General features: G+C 35.7%; 1 long non-coding RNA gene across 3 annotated transcripts in view; it reads left to right on the forward strand.

Moving 5' to 3' along the window:
• Nucleotides 1-19,776, forward strand: part of LOC116559990 — an 86,240-nt gene that overhangs the window by 42,396 nt on the left and 24,068 nt on the right. Inside the window, exon 3 of one of the 3 annotated variants that reach the window (XR_004272722.1) lies at nt 18,522-18,591. The exons of 1 other annotated variant lie outside the window; for it this stretch is intronic. This is a non-coding gene — a long non-coding RNA (uncharacterized LOC116559990). The remainder of the gene's footprint in view (nt 1-18,521; nt 18,592-19,776) is intronic. One more of the 3 variants, XR_004272723.1, reaches the window with a different exon arrangement.

Consider the following 19,776-nt stretch of genomic DNA (forward strand, 5'->3'; position numbering starts at 1 on the left):
TTTGATAATATCTGTCCCACATGTCTCCTTATTCTAGAGCTCAGTCTGAGAAATCAATTACAACAGTAAAGAAAATTTCCCCTTAAAAACTCTGGTGATTTCATGACACACATAGATATACAATTTATTAAAAGTCTTATTTTTCATTTTTCAAATGATTATATCATTAAATTTGTATTAATTATTGCTTCAGAAGATTTATTTAATATTTGCAAATTGATATCTGTGAATTAGCGGACAAAATGTTTAGAGAAAGGCTTGCTAGGAAGAGGAAGTTGAGGCTTACCAAGATGAAGCACAAATGTAGAGAGTTTTCAGTCCCACAATGTACTCTAATAAAGCACTCTACAAATGATTACCTATGGGAAACAGAGACTCACTCACCTCCTCACCTCATCTAGTTTTACCACTCTTCAAAAATCTTAGTGGAATAAGCATGCTTGAAGGTAGTATTTATCAGAGTAGAAGTAGCTTTATTTCTAGCCATTCAGGGTCCTTTCTCAATACCCTTGGAGATAAAAATTTAGATGACAAAGAACCTACTACCAGAAAAGATATCAGAAAACATACGGGCTTCTGAAAGCAAAATGGGTCAAGCAAAATATTTATATAAAGTAAGTAATGTTGAATGCTTTGTAAGCATAAATGAGTCCGTGAGGTATATACATATTTTCTTTTTGTTTAAAATCATCAAAGTGCTGCTGTCAGGTAAGACTGTAAAAAATAAACCTGCAGCATGTAGAGTTTAGAAAACATCTCATAAGGTCAAAAGCTTGTACTGAGGTGGTGGGCATTCTTCTCATCAACACTTATTACAGTTAACATGATTATTTATTTTGTTTTATACTTTTTACTAAAATAACCATTTAAAACCTTTCAAATTTTGAAAAATAATATGATGTGTTCTCACATAACCTGTGCTTGCTTGCTCCTAACAGAATGCAACTAAAATAAAGCTAGTAATCAAAGGAAAAAAGTTTCAGGCTTGACTGTATTTCTTTAATTGATACAGTAATGCACCACTTAATGATAGGAATACTTTGAGAAATGTGTCATTAGGCAACTTTATCATTATGTGAACATCATGCAGTGGATTTGCACAAACCTAGGTGGCATAGCCTACTACACCTCTGGGCTATGTGGTATAGTATATTCTCCTAGGCTGCAAACTTGTACATTATTTTACTGTATGCAACTGTAACACAATGGTAAGTATTTATATATATAAACATTATCTAAACATAGAAAAGGAACAATAAGAATGTGATAGAAAAGATTTAAAAATGCTATGCCAACATACTACTTACCAGAAGTGGAATTTGCAGGGAGGAAAGTTGCTTTGGGTGAGTCAGTGAGTGAGTGGTGAGTAAATGTGAAGCCTTAGGATATTACTGTACACTACTGTAGACTATAAACATTGTACATTCAGGCTTTACAACATTATTTAAAATTTTTATTTAATAATAAATTAATGTCATCTCACTTAACATTTTACTTAATAAACTTTTAAATTTTTTTTAGATTTTCGACTCTTTTACAATACTGCTTGGCTTAAAACACAAACATTGCACAGCTCTACAAAAATATTTTGTATCATTATATTCTTATTCCATAAGATTTTTTCTATTTAATTTTTACAATTTTTAAATATTTTTGTTAAAAAAAAAAAGACACAAACACACATACATAGCCCATGACTACACTGGATCAGGATCTTCAATATCACTGTTTTCTACTTCCACATCTTGTCCCACTGGAATGTCTTCAGGGACAGTAAAATGCATGGAGGTGTCCTCCTATGACAACACTGACTTCTTCTGGAATACCTCCTGAAGGACCTACTTGTAGCTGTTTTATAATACACTTTTTTTTAAGTATGAGGAATATACTCTAAAATAATAGTAAAAAGTACAGTAAATGCATAAACCAATAACAGTCATTTATCATTATCAAGTATTATGTACAGTACACAATTCCATGTACTATATTTTTATACAATTCACAGTAAGCAAGTAGGTTGGTTTACACCAGTATTGCCAGCATCAGAGTAACATGAGTAATGCATTGAACTACACTACAATGGCTTTGAAGTTACTAAGAGATAAAAGATATTTTAGCTCCACTATAATCTTGTAGGACCACTATCACATAGGTGGTCTGTCATTGACTGAAACGTGATTATGCAGCACATGACTGTACATAATCATGCCATTTTGTGAAAGAAACAATTGACTTTCTCCTTTCCAATTTGAAAGCCATTTATTTCCTTCTCTTTCCTAATTGCTCTAGCTAGAATTTCCAATACTATATTGAATTAAAGAGGTGAAATGGGGAACATTGTCTTGTTCAAGATGTTAGAGAAAAATCGTAAAACTTATCCCTGTTTGGTATGGTGTTGGCTGTGCGTTTTTCATTTGGTCTTGTGCTCACTGTATTGTGCTTATACAAAAATTTTTTATCATTTTTATCATGAAATGATACTGAATTTTATTGAATGCTTTTAAAGCATTTATTGAATTGCTCGTATGTTTTTCCCTTGATTTTGCATTTATTGATTTGTGAATGTTGAATCATTATTTCATCCCTGAAATAAATCCCACTTTATCAGGCTGAATAATATTTTAATGTGCCATTGAACTAGGTTTACTAGTATTTTCTTGAAGATTTTTGCAATTATATTCATCAGGAATATTGACCTGTAGTTTTCTTTTTCTGCTGTGCCTTGTCTGGTTTTAGTATAAGAATAATTTGGCCTTCTAAATAAGTTTGAAAGTATTCATTCCTTTTCAAGTTTTTGGAATAGTTTGAAGAAGAATTGATATTAGTTTGTTAAATGTGCAGTCAAAATCAGCAGAGAAGCCATAAGGTCCTTGGCTTTTCTTCGATAAGAAACTTTTTAATACTACTTCAATCTCATTATGTATTATTAGTCTGTTTAGGTTTTTTATTTCTCTATGAATAAATCTTGGTAGATTGTAATTGCCCAGAAATGTATCTGTTTCTTCTAGGATTTTTAATTCATTCACACATAGCTATTCAAAATAATCTCAAGATCCTTTGTATTTCTGTGACTATCAGTTTTAATGTCTCTTTTTACCTCCCTTAGTATATTTATTTTATTTATTTCGCCCTCCCCCCCACCTTGTTGTTTTTTTTTTTTTAGCCTTATTAGGGCTTGAAGATTTTATCATGTCACAAACCAACTCTATTTCATTGATGCTTTGTATTGTTCAATTAGTGAACATTTTGTTTATTTCTGCTTTGATCTTTATTATTTTTTTCTTATACTGATTTTAGGCTTAGTTTGTTCTTAGTTTTCTTGTTCCTTGAAGTGTAATGTTATATTGTTTTTACTTAAGATTTTTGTACTTTTTGGATGAAGGGATTTATGGCTTGAAGGTATTGCTTTATCTGACAGGTTTTGTGAGCTTTGTTGTGATTTTATTTTCACTAGTCTCAGGAATTTTAATTTCCTTTTTAATTTTCTATTCACCTAAGGTTGTTTCTGACCATATCATTTAATTTTCTATTTTTGTACAATTTCCAATGTTCCTCCTATTATTGATTTCTAGTTTTATTTCCTTGTGATGAGAAAATTTAATTTTTTAAAAATTGTTAAAACGTGCTTTGCAGCCTAACATACAGGCTATCCTGAATATATTTCACATATATTCTGCAGCTGTTGTATCAATTTTTTAATAAATGTCTATTAGGACCATATAGTCTAGAACACAATTTAACTCTCAGGTTTATTTGTTGATTTTCTGTCTGGATGACCTGTCTATTGCTGAAAGTAGGGTGTGAAAGTCTCCTACTATTATTGTGTTGCAGTTGATCTCCTTTAAGTCTATTAATATCTATTAATATATTCTTTATATATTTAAGTATTCTGGTGTTGGGTGCATACATATATATAATTGTTATATCATTCTGCTGTAGTGACCACTTTATTATTATGTAATAGCTTTGTTTGTCCTTTTTAAATCATTTTTGATTTAAAGTTTATTTTAACTGATATAAGAAAAGCCACTTCTGCTCTTCTTTGGTTTACTTTAATGCGGAATATTTTTACTATGCTTTCGCTTTTAGTGTATACATGTATTTTTAGGCGAAGTCAGTTTCTCCTAGGCAGAATAGCTGGAATGTGATTGATTTTTAATCCATTTATCCACTTTGTCTTTTAATTGGATAATTTAATCAATTTACATGCAAGGTAATTCTTGATAGGTAAAAATTTACCTCTACCATTTTCTTACTTGTTTTGTGGTTGTTTTGTAAATCCTTTCTTCTTCTCTTACTGTCTTTCTTTGTGGTTTTGTGATTTTCTCCAGTAGTATGTTTTGGTTCTCTGCTTTTTACTTTTAATGTATGTATTATAGCTTTTTACCATGTGGTAACCATGAATATTAAAAAGTAACATTTATAGTTATAGCAAACTATTTTGAACTGAAGGTGTCTTATTTTATTCATTACATGTAAAATTCTACATTTTTACCTTCCCTCTCATTTTTTTTCTTATTTTGATGTCAAAATTACAGTTTTTTTGTAATTTATATCCTTTAACAAATTATTGCAGCTATAGCAGTTCTAAATACTTTTGTGTTTTAGCCCTTATAGTAGAGATAAAATTGCTTTACACACCACAATTATAGTACTAGAGTGCTTTGAAAATGACTGTGTATTGCAAATGTTTTTGAGCTTTATACTTTCATCTGTTTTATTTCATTAATTAGTGCCCTATTATTTCAGCCTAATGAACTTTTATAGAAATTATTATATGGCAGGCCTAGTGTTGATGAATTGCCCTGGTGCTTGTTTGTCCATGAAACTTCTTATTTCTCCTTATTTTTGAAGGACAGCTTTTCCAAGTAAAGTATTCTGGCAATTTCACTTATTTGTTTGTTTGTTTTTTAGCACTTTTAATATAGCATCCTTGTCTCTCTTGGCCTGTAGGGTTTCTGCTAGTCATTGGAATTATCTTTTACATCATGTTTCTTCTCTTCTGAAGCTTTCAGAATTTTTTTGTCTTTAATTCTTCATAAGTTCATTATGATATGTCTTAGACAAGCTCTTCAAGTTGAATTTGATTGGAGACCCTGAATGTTGGATCTTCGAACAGATTTGTAACATTTTCAGCCATCATTTCATTAAATATGCTTTTTTGTGCTTGTTCGTCTCTTTTTGAAGCTCCTATTATAAGAAAGTTTGTTGGTATATGATAATTCCCATGGGCTTTCTTTACTGTCTTTCAGTCTTTTTTTATTTTTGCTCTTCTGACTGGATAATTCCAAATGTGTAGTCTTTGAGTCCACTGATGCTTCTTTTATACTTAACTGTGTCTGTTATTGAAGTCTGCTATTACATTTTTGTTCAGTTATTGTACTTTTCATCTCTAAGATCCACATGGTTTTATTATTATTATTACTTCTATTTGTTTGTCAAAATTCTCATTTATTACTATATTGTTTTTCAAGTTTCGTTTAATATTTGACCTCTATTTTCGTGTAGCTTACTAAACTTTAAAAAGATTTTTTCTAAATTCCTTTTTATTTATTTATTTTTTAATTATACTTTAAGTTCTGGGGTACATGTGCAGATCTTGCAGGATTGTTACATAGGTATACACATGCCATGGTGGTGTGCTGCCTCCCTCCCCCTGTCACCTACATTAGATATTTCTCCTGATATTATACCTCCAAAATCTTCCCACCCCTTGCTATCTCTCCCCTATTCCCCCAAACCCCCAACAGACCCCAGTGTGTAATGTTCCCCTCCCTGTGTCCATGTGTTCTCATTGTTCAGCACCCACTTATGAGTGAGAAAATGCGGTGTTTGGTTTTCTGTTTTGTGTCAGTTTGCTGAAAATGATGGTTTCCAGATTCATCCATGTCCCTGCAAAGGACATGAGCTCATCATTTTTTATGGCTGTATAGTATTCCATAGTATATATGTGCCACATTTTCTTTATGCAGTCTATCCCTGGTGGGAATTTGAGTTGCTTCCAAGTCTTTGCTACTGTTAACAGGGCCGCAATGAACATATGTGTGCATGTGTCTTTATAATAGAGCTATTTATAATCCTTTGGGTATATACCGAGTAATGAGATTGCTGGGTCAAATGGTATATCTATTTCTAGGTCCTTGAGGAATCACTACACTGTCTTCCATAAATGTTGAACTAATTTATACTCCCATCAACAGTGTAAAAGTGTTTCTATTTCTCCACATCCTCTCCAGCATCTGTTGTCTCCTGATTTTTTAATGACTGCTATTCTAACTGGCGTGAGATGGTAACTCAATGTGGTTTTGATTTGCATTTCTCTAATAACCAGTGATGATGAGCATTTTTCTTATGTTTGTTGGCTGCATAAATGGCTTCTTTTGTAAAGTGTCTGTTCATATCCTTTGCCCACTTTTTGATGGGGTTGTTTGATTTTTTTTTCTTGTATATTTGTTTTAGTTCTTTGTAGATTCTGGATATTAGCCCTTTGTCAGATGGAAAGCTTGGAAAATTTTTTTCCCATCCTGTTGGTTGCCAGTTCACTCTAATGATTGTTTCTTTGGCTTTGCAGAAGCTTTTAAGTTTAATTAGATCGTATTTGTCTATTTTGGCTTTTGTTGCCATTGCTTTTGGTGTTTTAGTCATGAAGTCCTTGCCTATGCTCATGTCCTGAGTGGTATTGCCTAGGTTTTCTTCTAGAATTTTTATGGTGTTAGGTCTTATGTTTAAATCTTAAACCCATCTGGAGTTAATTTTTGTATAAGATGTAAGGAAGGGAGTCCAGTTTTAGCTTTATGCACATGACTATCCAGTTGTCCCAACACCATTTATTAAACAGGAAATCCATTCCTCATTGCTTATTTTTGTCAGGTTTGTCAATGATAAGATGGTTGTAGGTGTGTGGTATTACTTCTGAGGCCTCTGTTCTGTTCCCTTGGTCTATATCTCTGTTTTGGTACCAGTACCATGCTGTTTTGATTACTCTAGCCTTGTAGTGTAGTTTGAAGTCAGGTAGTGTGTTGCCTCCAGCTTTGTTCTTTTTGCTTAGGATTGTCTTGGCTATGAGGGCTCTCTTTTGGTTCCATGTGAAGTTTACGTTGTTTTTTTTCCAGTTTTGTGAAGAAGATCAATCGTAGCTTGATGGGGATAGCATTAATCTGTAAATTACTTTTAGCAGTATGGCCATTTTCACAATATTGATTCCTCCTAACTATAAGCATAGAATGTTTTTCCATCCCTTTATGTCTTTTCTTATTTCCATGAGCTGTAATTTGTAGTTCTCCTTGAAGAGGTCCTTTACATTCTTTGTTAGTTGTATTCCTAGATATTTTATTTTCTTTATAGCAATTGTGAATGGGAGTTCGCTCATGATTTGGCTCTCTGTCTGTTATTGCTGTATAGGAATGCTTGTGGTTTCTGCACATTACTTTTGTATCCTGATACTTTGCTGAAGTTGCTTATGATCCTAAGGAGATTTTGGGCTGAGATGATGGAGTCTTCTAAATACACAATCATGTCATCTGCAAATGGAGACAATTTGACTTCCTCTTTTCCTTATTGAATACTCTTTATTGCCTTTTCTTGCCTTATTTCTCTGGCTAGGAATTCCAGTACTATGATAAATAGGAATGGTGAGAGAGGGCACTCTTTTCTAGTGCCAGGTTTCAAAGAGAATGCTTCCAGATTTTGCCCATTCAGTATGATATTGGCTATGAGTTTGTCATATATAGCTTTTATTATTTTGAGATACATTCCATCGATACTTAGTTTATTAAGAGTTTTTAGTATAAAGGGTTGTCGAATTTTGTGGAAGACCTTCTCTGCATCTATTGAGATAATCATGTGGTTTTTGTCTTTGGTTCTGTTTATGTCATGGATTACATTTATAGGTTTATGTATGTTGAAACAGCCTTGCATCCCCAGGATGAAGCCTACTTGATCATGATGGATAACCTTTCTGATGAGCTGTTGCATTTGGTTTGTCAGTATATTATTGAATATATTTTCATTGATGTTCATCATGGATATTGGCCTGAAATTTTCTTTTTTAGTTGTGTCTGTCTCATAAAATGAGTTAGGGAGTATTCCCACTTTTTGTATTGTATGTAACAGTTTCAGAAGGAATGGTACCAGCTTCTCTTTGTACACATGGTTGATTTCAGCTGTGAATCCATCTGGACCTGGGCTTTTTTTGGTTGGTATGCTATTAATTGCTGCCTCAACTTCAGACCTTGTTATTGGTCTATTTAGGGATTCAACTTCTTCCTAGTTTAGTTTTAGGAGGATGTAAATGTCCAGGAATTCATCCATTTCTTCTAGATTTACCTGTTTGTGTGCATAGAGGTGTTTGTAGCAATCTCTGATGGTAGTTTGTATTTCTGTGGAATCGGTGGTGATATCCCCTTTATCATTTTTTGTTGTTGTTTTTTGCATCTGTTCGATTCTTATCTCTTTTCTTTTTTATTAGTCTGCCTGGTGGTCTGTCTATTTTGTTGATCTTTTCAAAAAAAACAGCTTCTTAATTTATTGATTTTTAAAGAGTTTTTTATGTCTCTATCTCCTTCAGTTCTGCTCTGATCTTAGTTTTTCTTGTCTTCTGGTAGCTTTTGAATTTTTTTGATCTTGCTCCTCTAGTTCTTTAAATTGTGATGATAGGGTGTCAATTTTACATCTTTCCTTGCTTCTCATGTGGGCATTTAGTGCTATGAATTTTCCTCTAGACACTACTTTAAATGTGTCCCAGAGATTCTGGTAAGTTGTGCCTTCATTCTCATTGGTTTCAAAGAAGATCTTTATTTCTACCTTCATTTCATTATTTATTCAGTAGTCATTCAGGAGCAAGTTGTTCAGTTTCCATGTAGTTGTATGGTTTTGGCTGAGTTTCTTAGTCCTGAGTTCTAAATTGATTCCAATGTGGTCTGTGAGACTGATTGTTATGATTTCCATTCTTTTGCATTTACTGAGGAGTGATTTACTTAAAATTATGTGGCCAATTTTAGAATAAGTGTGATGTGGTGCTGAGAAGAAAGTATACTCTGCAGATTTGGGGTGGAGAGTTCTGTAGACATCTATTAAGTCCGCTGGGCCCAGATCTGAGTTCAAGTCCTGGATATCTTTGTTAATTTTCTGTCTTGTTGATCTGTTTAATATTGACAATGAAGTGTTACAGCCTCCCACTATTACTGTATAGGAGTCTAACTCTCTTTGTAGGTCGTTAAGAACTTGCTTTATATATCTGGCTGTTCCTATGTTGAGTGAATATATATTTAGGATAGTTAGCTCTTCTTGTTGCATTGATCTTTTACCATTATGTAATATCCTTCTTTGTCACTTTTGATCTTTGTTGGTTCAAAGTCTGTCTTATCGGAAACTAGGATTGCAACCCCTGCTTTTTTTTTTGCTCTCCATTTTCTTGATAAATCTTCCTCCATCCCTTTATTTTGAGCCTATGTGTGTCTTTGCATGCGAGATGGGTCTCCTGAATACAGCACACCGATAGGTCTTGAATTTTTACTCAATTTGCCAGTATCTGTCTTTTGATTGGGGTATTTAGCCAGTTTATATTTAAGGTTAATATTGTTATTTTTGAATTTTATTCTGCCATTTTGATACTAGCTGGTTGTTTTGCCTGTCAGTTTATGCAGTTTCTTTATTGTACCGATGTTCTTTACCATTTGGTACATTTTTGCAGTGACTGATACTGGTTGTTCCTTTCCATGTTCAGGAGCTCATGCACAAGGCAGGCCTGGTGGTGATGAAATCTCTCAGCAATTGCTTGCTTGTAAAGGATTTTTTTCTTCTTCACTTATGAAGCTTAGTTTGGCTGGATATGAAATTCTGGGTTGAAAGTTCTTTTCTTTAAGGATGGTGAATATTGGCCCCAACTCTCTTCTAGATTATAGGGTTTCTGCCGAGAGATCTGCTGTGAGTCTGATGGGCTTCCCTTTGTGAGTAACCCAGGCTTCCTCTCTGGCTGCCCTTAGCATTTTTTCCCTCATTTCAACCCTGGTGAATCTGACGATTATGTGCCTTGGGGTTGCTGTTCGTGAGGAATATCTTTGTGGTGTTCTCTGTATTTCCTGGATTTGAATGTTAGCCTGCCTTGCTAGGTTGGGGAAGTTCTACTGGATAATATCCTGAAGAGTGTATTCCAACTTGGATTCATTCTCCCCATCACATTCTGGTACACAAATCAAATGTAGATTAGGTTTTTTTACATAATCCCATAGTTCTTGGAGGTTTTGTTCATTTCTTTCCATTCTTTTTTCTCTATTCTTGCCTCCTCATTGTATTTCATTGAATTGATCTTCAATCTCCAGTATGCTTTCTTCTGCTTCATTGATTTACCTATTGAAACATGTAAGCTTCATGTAAGTTCTCGTGCTGTGTTTTTCAGCTCCATTAAGTTGTTTTTGTTCCTCTCTAAGCTGGTTATTCTAGTTAGTATTTAATCTAACTTTTTTTCAAGGTTCTTAGTTTCTTTGCATTGGATTAGAATATGTTCCTTTAGCTCAGAGAAGTTTGTGATTACTCACCTTCTGAAGCCTTCTTGTGTCAATTCGTCAAACTCATTCTCCATCCAGTTTTGTTTCCTTGCTGGTGAGGAACTGTGATCCCGTAAAGGAGGAGAGGCATTCTGGGATTTGGTGATTTCAGTCTTTTCACGCTGGTTTCTTCCCATCTTTGTGGATTTATCTGCCTTTGGTTTGAAGTTGGTGACTTTTGCATGAGGTCTCTGAGTGGACATCCTTTTTGTTAATGTTGAGGCTATTTTTATTTCTTAGTTTTCTTTCCAACAGTCAGACCCTGTGCTGCAGGACTGCTGGAGGTCCACTCCAGACCCTGCTTGCCTGGGAATCACCTGCAGAGGCTGCAGAACAGCAAGGGTTTCTGCCTATTCCTTCCTCTGGTAGCTTCATCCTGGAAGAATACCCACCAGGTATCAGCCAGAGCTCATTTGTATGAGGTGACTCTTTGGATATACAGGGGTCAGGGAGCTGCTTGAGGAGGCAGTCTGTCCCTTGTCAGAGCCCAAGTGCTGTGCTGGGAACTCAGTTGCTCCCTTCAGAACTTCTGGGCAGGGATGTTTAAGTCTGCTGTAGCGGAACTCACAACAGCTCTTTTCCCAGGTGTTCTGTCCTGGGGAGGTGTGACTGTATTCATAAGTCCCTGACAGGCTGCTACCTTTTTTCAGAGAAGCCCTGCCCAGCAAGGAGGGAGTCTAGTCACAGTCTGCATGCAGAGGTGTTGTTGAGCTGCTGGGGGCTCCCACCAGCTGCTGTGCAAACTTCTTTGTGCTTTTGTTTACACAGGTACGGTAGAGCTGCCTCGGTAATGGCAGATGCCCATCCCCCAGTGGAGTGCGACTGTCTTGGGTTGAGCTCAAACTGCTGGGCTGGCTGCAAAAATCCCAAGCCAGTGGGATTCAGTGGCTGGTCTCTGTGGTGGTGGGACCTGCGGAGCCAGCTCACCTGGCTCCCTGTCTTCAGCCCCCTTTCTCTCTGGGGTATGGGCGACTCTGTCTCACAGGGGCTACACGCGCCAACCAAAATGGCTGCTCAGACTTTGTGCTGGCAACTCACAGCACTGGGTGAATCAGCCACCCAGATTTGTGTTGGAAACCCACGGCACCTTTTGGCATGCAAGAATCTCCTGTTCTGTGTGCTGCAAAAACCAGGGGAGAAGCGCAGCATTGGAGCCAGGTCTCTGGAGTGGCCAGAAAAGTCCCCAGTAGCATCTGTTGGGTAGGAGGGAGTGCCCTCTGGCCTGTTGCACTTCCTTGGTGAGGCAGTGCCCCATCCTGTCTTGGTTTTTCCTCCTTGGGCTACACCCACTGTCCAACCAGTCCCATTGAGATGAACCTGGTATCTTGGTTGGAAATGTGGAGATCACTCGCCTTCTACACCACTCTCACTGGGAACTACACTCCAGAGCTATTCCTATTCAGCCATTTGGCAGAAGTCAGATTTTTTTCTTAAATATTTATCAGTCCTTTCGTAGATATCTACTTCTTTGAGGTCTATCATTAGGGATTCATTGTTTTCTTATGGTATTATCATAATTTTCTGCTTCTTCATTGCTTGTGTTCTTTTGTTGGTGTCTGTGCATTTGGGGATACAACCTCTGCTTCAGGACTTTACATGTGATTTTGGCAGGCTAGACTTTCACAATTTAGTCTAGCCTGGATCTCTTGTTAGGACAGCTGATGACAACCATAGATGTGAAGTTTTTTGTCAGGTTCACTAGTTGGGTTGGGCCACTGCCTTTGCTCTCAGGTCCAGTGGAGCTGATGGCTGAGCACTGTGATCACCTCTGGTCAGCCAGTGTTGCAGGCTATATCCCCTTCCTGGTAGTAAAGCTGTTTTACATCTTCAGTTAGACAGGGCTGTGTGCTAGCTCTGAGGTTAGGTGGACTCTGGCGAGTCCAGAGGCTATGTTCCATAGAAATGCATTATTAAGGCTTGCCTCTCTTCTTAGGCAGAGCTTTGGGGTATGCTCTAAGGTTGGGCAGGTGGGTTCTTGGTTAGAGATTCAAGTCAATGGGACTGTCCACTGAATTTCTGGGTTTGGCCAGAGTGGCTTTGTGGATAGGCTGTGCTATTGGTGCATCTCTGAGTGGACACCACTGTTAGCAGGAACACTGAGCTACCACCAAAGTTCCGGTCCCTGTGAGCCCAACCCCTTTTCTTTGTTTCTACCTGACTCCAGGCAGTCTAATCTTACAGTTTCCACCAGTGTTCCCTGTGAAGTGAAGCAATATTGGGCCTCTTAAGGAGTGCCCCAAAGTACTGGGAAAGCTGCATGTACCATATGGGTTCTCTTTTCTAACTTTAGAAACTGTGTTCTTAGGGGAATTCTCTCTGTGTGGTGCATTGTTGACTTGGAATTGGAGCAGTGAGCTCAGATTGAGATAATTTCTCTTACTCTTCTAATGTATATTTTGGGTTTTGTGGTCCATGTGGGTGTCTCAGTCTCATTCCCAAGATTTAGAATTTTCACAAAGGTACTTTTATCTTTTAAAAGTTACTACTTGGACTTTCTGTGGTGACCCCCTATTCTGCCATCTTAATGATGTCCAAAGCTGAGATCTTATTAGATTTTCTTCTAAAAATACCCTGAATTGTTCTATAATTAAGGCTATAAAATCTAAGAATAATAGTTTTAAATCTCCTTGTATGACCTTTGATTCTCTAGCCCCATCCTGCTCAATAAAGTTTCTGTGAAGACGGAAATATCTGTAAATTTGTGCTCTCCAATATAATTGCCACTAGCCACATTTAACTATTAAGAAATTGGAATGGAGATAGTGTGATTAAATAACTCGAGTTATAATTAAATTTAATGTTAATTAATTTATATTTAAATAGGCAATTGTGGCTTTTCATTACCTAAGTTGCCTGCTAAGGGCACCGTGTGAGTTTCCTCAGATGTAGTCAATCAACAAACACAATGGGGAAGCTGAACATCAGCCATGTAGCCTAACCTGAGTCACTTCACATATGGAAACTAGGTATGGATTATAAAATATATTTAGAAAGATAAAGGTAGTGAATGACACTGTTTTATTTTGTTTTCCTAACAAGTACCATAAACTGGGTAGCTTAAGCAACAGAAATATATTTTCTTGTAGTTCTGGAGCCTATAAATTAAAATTCAGGCAAGGCAGGTTTGGTGTTATTCTGCAGTCTCTCTCATTGCCTTTCAAATGACCCTATGTCTTCACATTGTGCTTCCTCTGTGTGTATTTGTGTTCTAGTCAACTTGCCTTATACAAATGTCAGTAACCTTGGAATAGAGCCCACACAAATGACCTCATTTTACATTAATTACTACTTTAAAGGCTCTATCTCCAAATACAGTCACAGACTGAGGTACTTAAGACTTCAACATAAAAATATTGAGGGGACACAATTCAGCCCGTAAAACAAGCTGTATCACTTAGCTATTGCTGGATAGCAAGGCATCTCAAAAAACAAGCACTTATTATCAGACAACTATCTACAGTTTGCTTGGCTGAGGATGGGTTTGGCTTGACAGTTCTCACTGCAAATCTGTAGTCACCTTTGCATAAGGCTGCAGAAGTTGGGGTGAGTTTGGTTCCAGATTTCTCTCATCCTTTTCTTGGGGTAATGAGTCTAGAAGAAAAATGGTCTTCTGGCTGAGGAACATACAGGAGAAGGAAAGTAGGAAACCAGGAGACTCCTCAAGCTTAAGATGAACTGGTAAATTGTTGCTTCCATCCATTTACTATTGGCCAAAGCAAGTCACATGACATACCCCCAAAACTAGGGCAACTATACTTCGTCTATGATGAAGAGATAGGGTAAAGAATTGAGAACACTATTGCCATTTAGCCAAAAGCCTTTATAGTTTGTAAATCATGCTTGGTCAAAGTCAAGAAAGCTGAATTCCATCATTAAATAAAAAGATAAAATGGTATGTATAAATGAAGGCAAAATACAAAGATCACACTGTAAATAAACACGGAGTGTAATTAAGCAGGGACTGGGACAATTGCTGTAAATGGATTCATATAGCAAAGATGCAAGTTGGACATTTACATATTCAAGAGGGATTTCTATAATTAATGATACTGGATTTGGGGAGGATGGGAAAGCACTGTTATGGTGGCGGACACTTGTAATCCCAGCTACTTGGGAGGCTGAGGCAAGAGAATTACTTGAACCCGAGAGTCAGAGGTTGCAGTGAGCTGAGATCGTGCCGTTCCCTCCAGCCTAGGCAAGAAGAGTGAAACACTGTCTCAAAAAACAAAACAAACAAACAAAAAAAGTGAGTTTCAGACTGGTTAAATAAACTTCCTGAGCTTATAGAGCTTTGAAATGCTACAGTGTGGCTACAAATCCACTTTCTCTGCTTCTGATTACTAGGTTCTTACCAAATCTACCTAATAAGTGTGCAGACCCTGCAGTGAAGAATAACTGTGCTGTGAAAAGGAACAGTACTTTATTATGGAATGATACTGTATTATCCATGATTATAAGTTATTTTGAAATGATAAAATGTTAAATGACTTCAAGAGTAGTCAATGCAAATTTAGTTACAGCAACATTTACCAACACAGAGAGTTGGTATCTCATCATCTATTTATGGCAATTTTCTTTGGAGTGTAAATAATGCACAGATGTTAAGGATCATCACCTACCTATAGTCTGTAAATCCAAATGAAAGGACAGAGTTGTCACTTTGATCTTAACAGAAGGCAGAAATGTCATGCTGTTCAGCATCCAACCCTTCATTGGTTAAAATGTCACTTTGTCTATAGAGGCAAAATATTTATTGCCTCTATAATCCACATATTATATGAAACCCAAAATTTTCCTTGAGCTGATATAATTAAATGTTTACTTAGAAATACACCATATAAATTTTTGATGCTAATAATCATTTTCTTTTTAATGTGTATCTGAAACATTTAAAAGAAGAGTCATTTGTTGGAAAATCCTACAAACATTTTCAGGTTTTTCACTGCTTCTAAAATGTTAGCATTTCGATATAAAACTTTTTTATCCCCGAGAGGGAGATGAAAAAGGATATGTTTGAGTGCCTTACTTAGTAGACAGATAAATCTAATTAGCATTAAATTAGACTACAGTATCAGGGTTAGCCATATGTGTATTTCAGTTTAATTGGAGAAAACTATAGAGTTCATTAATCAAATCACTATGCAATATACACAAAATGTTGCAAATGGCAAAGGCTTGCAAATGCAAATACCAGAAATCATGGATCTATACCTCAAATACAGAAATTGCTTTTATTCAACATATTTTTCACTAGTTTGAGTGTCCATAACTTAATGTGAATTATATTTAATGACACAGGGCTACTAACATTTTAAACATGATTCAAATAATAAATTTAAGCCATTTTGAATGTAATTTTAATGTTTGATTGATAAAGATTCAGATACGCCAATAAATTAATCTTTAGTTCTTCATTGGTTTAACAAGATTTGTACAAATGGACTTCATAGGCTGTGTTGGGATCTTAAGGAGAATAAGGGTGTATGGAAGATGATTGTTGTTTCTATACGTTATTTCTCCTTCCGTCTCTGCTACCCTTTGCCTTAGCTCAGTGCATAGCCCCAAGCAAGAATTATGACTTTTTAAACCAGCCATGACACTCTTATCCCTTCTGTCATATTGGTAACTTTTCCACCCCCTCCTGCAACCATGATGTCCCACTGAGCACGCTCTAACCAATGCAGTGTAAAAGCTTCAATGCTTGTGTGATTCAGGGGATGAAACATGCTTCTTATTAAAAAAAAAAAAAAAAGTGAGGGACAACCAGAGAATGAAAATGTTCTTATTCATGTGCCTCTTTTTCTGCTTGGAAAGTTGAAGATTTCTATAACTTTCATGAGACTATATTTCCCAGACATTGGAATCCAAAGCAAGGGACTACAGAGTGATTCGACAGAGCACAATTGGGAATCAAATTAAAAATCTGGCATCTAACACTAGCTAAGATTTGAATTTGAAAAGGTCTTGTTGCCTGGATTTGTCACTTGTGATTAAATAAACCTAAAAGAGTGAATACTTTGAGAATAAATCAAATAAACCTGCCACTGTTTGTTAAAGGCTGGGGAGGGATAACTTGGGGAAAAATGCCAGATTTAGGTGATGGGAGGATGGAGGCAGCAAACCACCTTGCCGTGTATGTACCTATGCAACAATCCTGCATGATCTGCACATGTACCCCAGAACCTAAAGTACAATTTAAAAAAAAGAAAGAAAAGGGTAATATATTCAGGAATAAATATTCAAGATTTTTTTTTTAAAATACAAAGATTACTAGTTAACAATTTATCATATGGAGTTTAACACAAATATCTTGTGGCTATGTGAATTTGAAATATGTATAATTTAAACTGGATATTTAAACTGTATATTTGTAGGACAAATATACAATATACTTTCAGAAGACTCACTATACTTTTTCAAACACTATAAACACATATAGTCATTTCTAAATGGGTGAGAAAGAACATCCTAACAAAATAAACAAAAAAGCTTAAATGAGTCAAAATGCATTAATGAGCAGAGTTACAATTTAACAGCAAACTGTCTTTAGGTTTTCAGTTTATTAAAGATAGAATATTTAGCATTATTTTTAGTTTTTATTTAGATATAATAACCCTAAGCATGAAAAGATCTGCTTTCCTTTAACCTAAAGAAACCACATAATTTTTTTTGGTTGGTTGGTTGTTTTGTAATATTATCCTGAGAAAGAAAACTAAAAATTAAGGACTCCAATTCACTATTCCAAAAGGAAAAAAAATAAGGTGAAAACTGAGTTTTGCTGCAACTTTCTTTTTGTTCCTAAGCAGATACCTACAGATAAAAAGTTAAGTATCCCCAAAGGTAGCTACTCTCTGTTCATCTTATGTAAAGTGCTGATTTACTGAGTGAACATGAGCTGACTATTTCCCTATTTGCTTCTTTGATCTTGTAACTTGTGGATTACAATACCCCGACTCTTTCCCCTCCAGCCCATTTTCCCTCTTAAATATTGAAGCCCTCAAATTCATCTTTAGAGAAAGGCGAAGACCTCAGACTGCTTCTCTGATTTTTTTTTTTTTTTCCCTTCTGGGCATGCCCTTAACCTTGGCAAAATAAATTTCTAAATTGATTGAGACCTGTCTCAGATACTTTTGGGCTTACAATCCTAATATGACCTGTCTGGATCCATGGTTCTTTCTAAAATGTGGTCATTTGTTATTTGAACAATATGATTCTAAAGAGCCATCTATTATTTTTTTCCTAGAATTTCTTGATTATTTCCACAACAATATTTGTCCTTATGAGTTAAGCCTGATATGTTTTCAGGATTAAGTCTCATTTAACTTTGTCCTATGTTTATATTATATCTTTTAATAGGACTGAAAAATTAAATTGCATTTATATAAAATGGATAATTTTCTTTACTATGTGAAGTGTGTGTTGAATATGATGATTCAGATTTTTAAAACAAAACAACAACAAAACAGTTTCTAAAATGTTTTTTCTTGTGAAAAATTTGCCAACCAATAAGGGTATTCACTTATAAAATTAGTTAATTCCAAAACAATTTGCTAGCACTTGTTTTAGGTTGTCCTAAGTATATGGCCAGAATTTGAATTTATACCTACGGCCTCAGATTCTCCTACTAAGTTACAGAAGAAGGTAAATAAGGAAGTCATCAGTGAAGAAATTGAAATTACTAGAATTGCTTCCAAATTCATATTTAGACTCTTTCTCAGCAGATAAAGTTAGGCTGCCAAAGGCCCAAACGGTTTCTTTAGGGCCTTCTATGACAGTGCCAGTTTGAAGGCGTGTACCTTTTCCCTGGGGAACTCTTTTCCATGTACCAGGACATGTTTATCCTTTTTCCCTATACCAAGGAAATGTATTCACTACATTTGCTTATTTTTTATTTTTCACTACTAAACTCCTCGTATTTGGAAAAATAATGATTCTGAGAATTACATTATAACATTTACTAGGTTATCTCCCATCCAGCAGGTTACACTGGGAATCCTGAAAACAATGAAGGTACAGATGTGTCATGGTTTGTGAGATGTGAGCTCAGGTATTTATCTGGGGAATTAATAAAATAACATTTTTTCTAGAAGATATTGTGGTAAAATGATTAAAATAGTAATTATTTTTAAACTACATACAAGATGTAAACCACATTTCTACTTTACAATGTAAAATAAGTAAGCACAGATCTTATCCTACCAGTGACTTCCATTTACTATTTTTATTTGCTTCATTGGAAGCATTTTATTTATTTTTGAAATTATTATTTTTTTTATTTTACTTTAAGTTTTGGGGTACAAGTGCAGATCTAGGAGGATTGTTACATAAGCAAACACATGCCATGTGGTTTGCTGCCTACATCCCCCTCTCACCTACATTAGATACTTCTCCTAATGTTACCCCTCCCTAATCTTCCCACCCCCTGTTATTCCTCCCCAACCCCCCCAAAACACCCCAGTGTGTAATGTTCCCTTCCCTGTGTCCATGTGTTCTCATTGTTCAACACCCATTTATGAGTGAGAACATGCTGTGTTTGGTTATCTGTTCTTGTATCAGTTTGCTGAGAATGATGGTTTCCAGATTCATTCATGTCTCTGTAAGGGACATTAACTCATCCGTTTTTATGGTTGCACAGTGTTCCATGGTGTATATGTGCCACATTTTCTTTATACAGCCTATTGTTGATGGGCATTTGGGTGGTTCCAAGTCTTTACTATTATAAACAGTGCCACAATGAACATATGTGTGCATGTGTATTTATAATAGAACAATTTATATCCTTTGGGTATATACCCAGTAATGGGATTGCTGGGTCAAATGCTATTTCTATTTCTAGATCCCTGAAGAATCATTACACTGTCTTCCATAATGGTTGAACTAACTTACAGTCCCACCAACAGTGTAAAAGTGTTCCTATTTCTTCACATCTTCTCCGGCATCAGTTGTCTCGAGATTTTTTAATGATTGCTATTCTAACTGGAGTGAGATGGTATCTCAGCGTGGTTTTGATTTGCATTTCTCTAATGACCAGTGATGATGAGTATTTTTTCATGTTTGTTGGCCTCATTAATGTCTTTTTTTAAAAAGTGTCTGCTCATATCTTTCACCCACTTTTTGATGAGGTTGGTTGTTTTTTTCTTGTAAATCTGTTTTAGTTCTTTGTAGATTCTGGATATTAGCCCCTTGTCAGATGGGTAGATTGCAAAATTTTTTTTCCCATTCTGTTGGCGGC

This window comes from Sapajus apella, unplaced genomic scaffold (genome assembly GCF_009761245.1).
Source record: "Sapajus apella isolate SASKATOON/1434 unplaced genomic scaffold, GSC_monkey_1.0 scaffold25, whole genome shotgun sequence".
Taxonomy (NCBI): domain Eukaryota; kingdom Metazoa; phylum Chordata; class Mammalia; order Primates; family Cebidae; genus Sapajus; species Sapajus apella.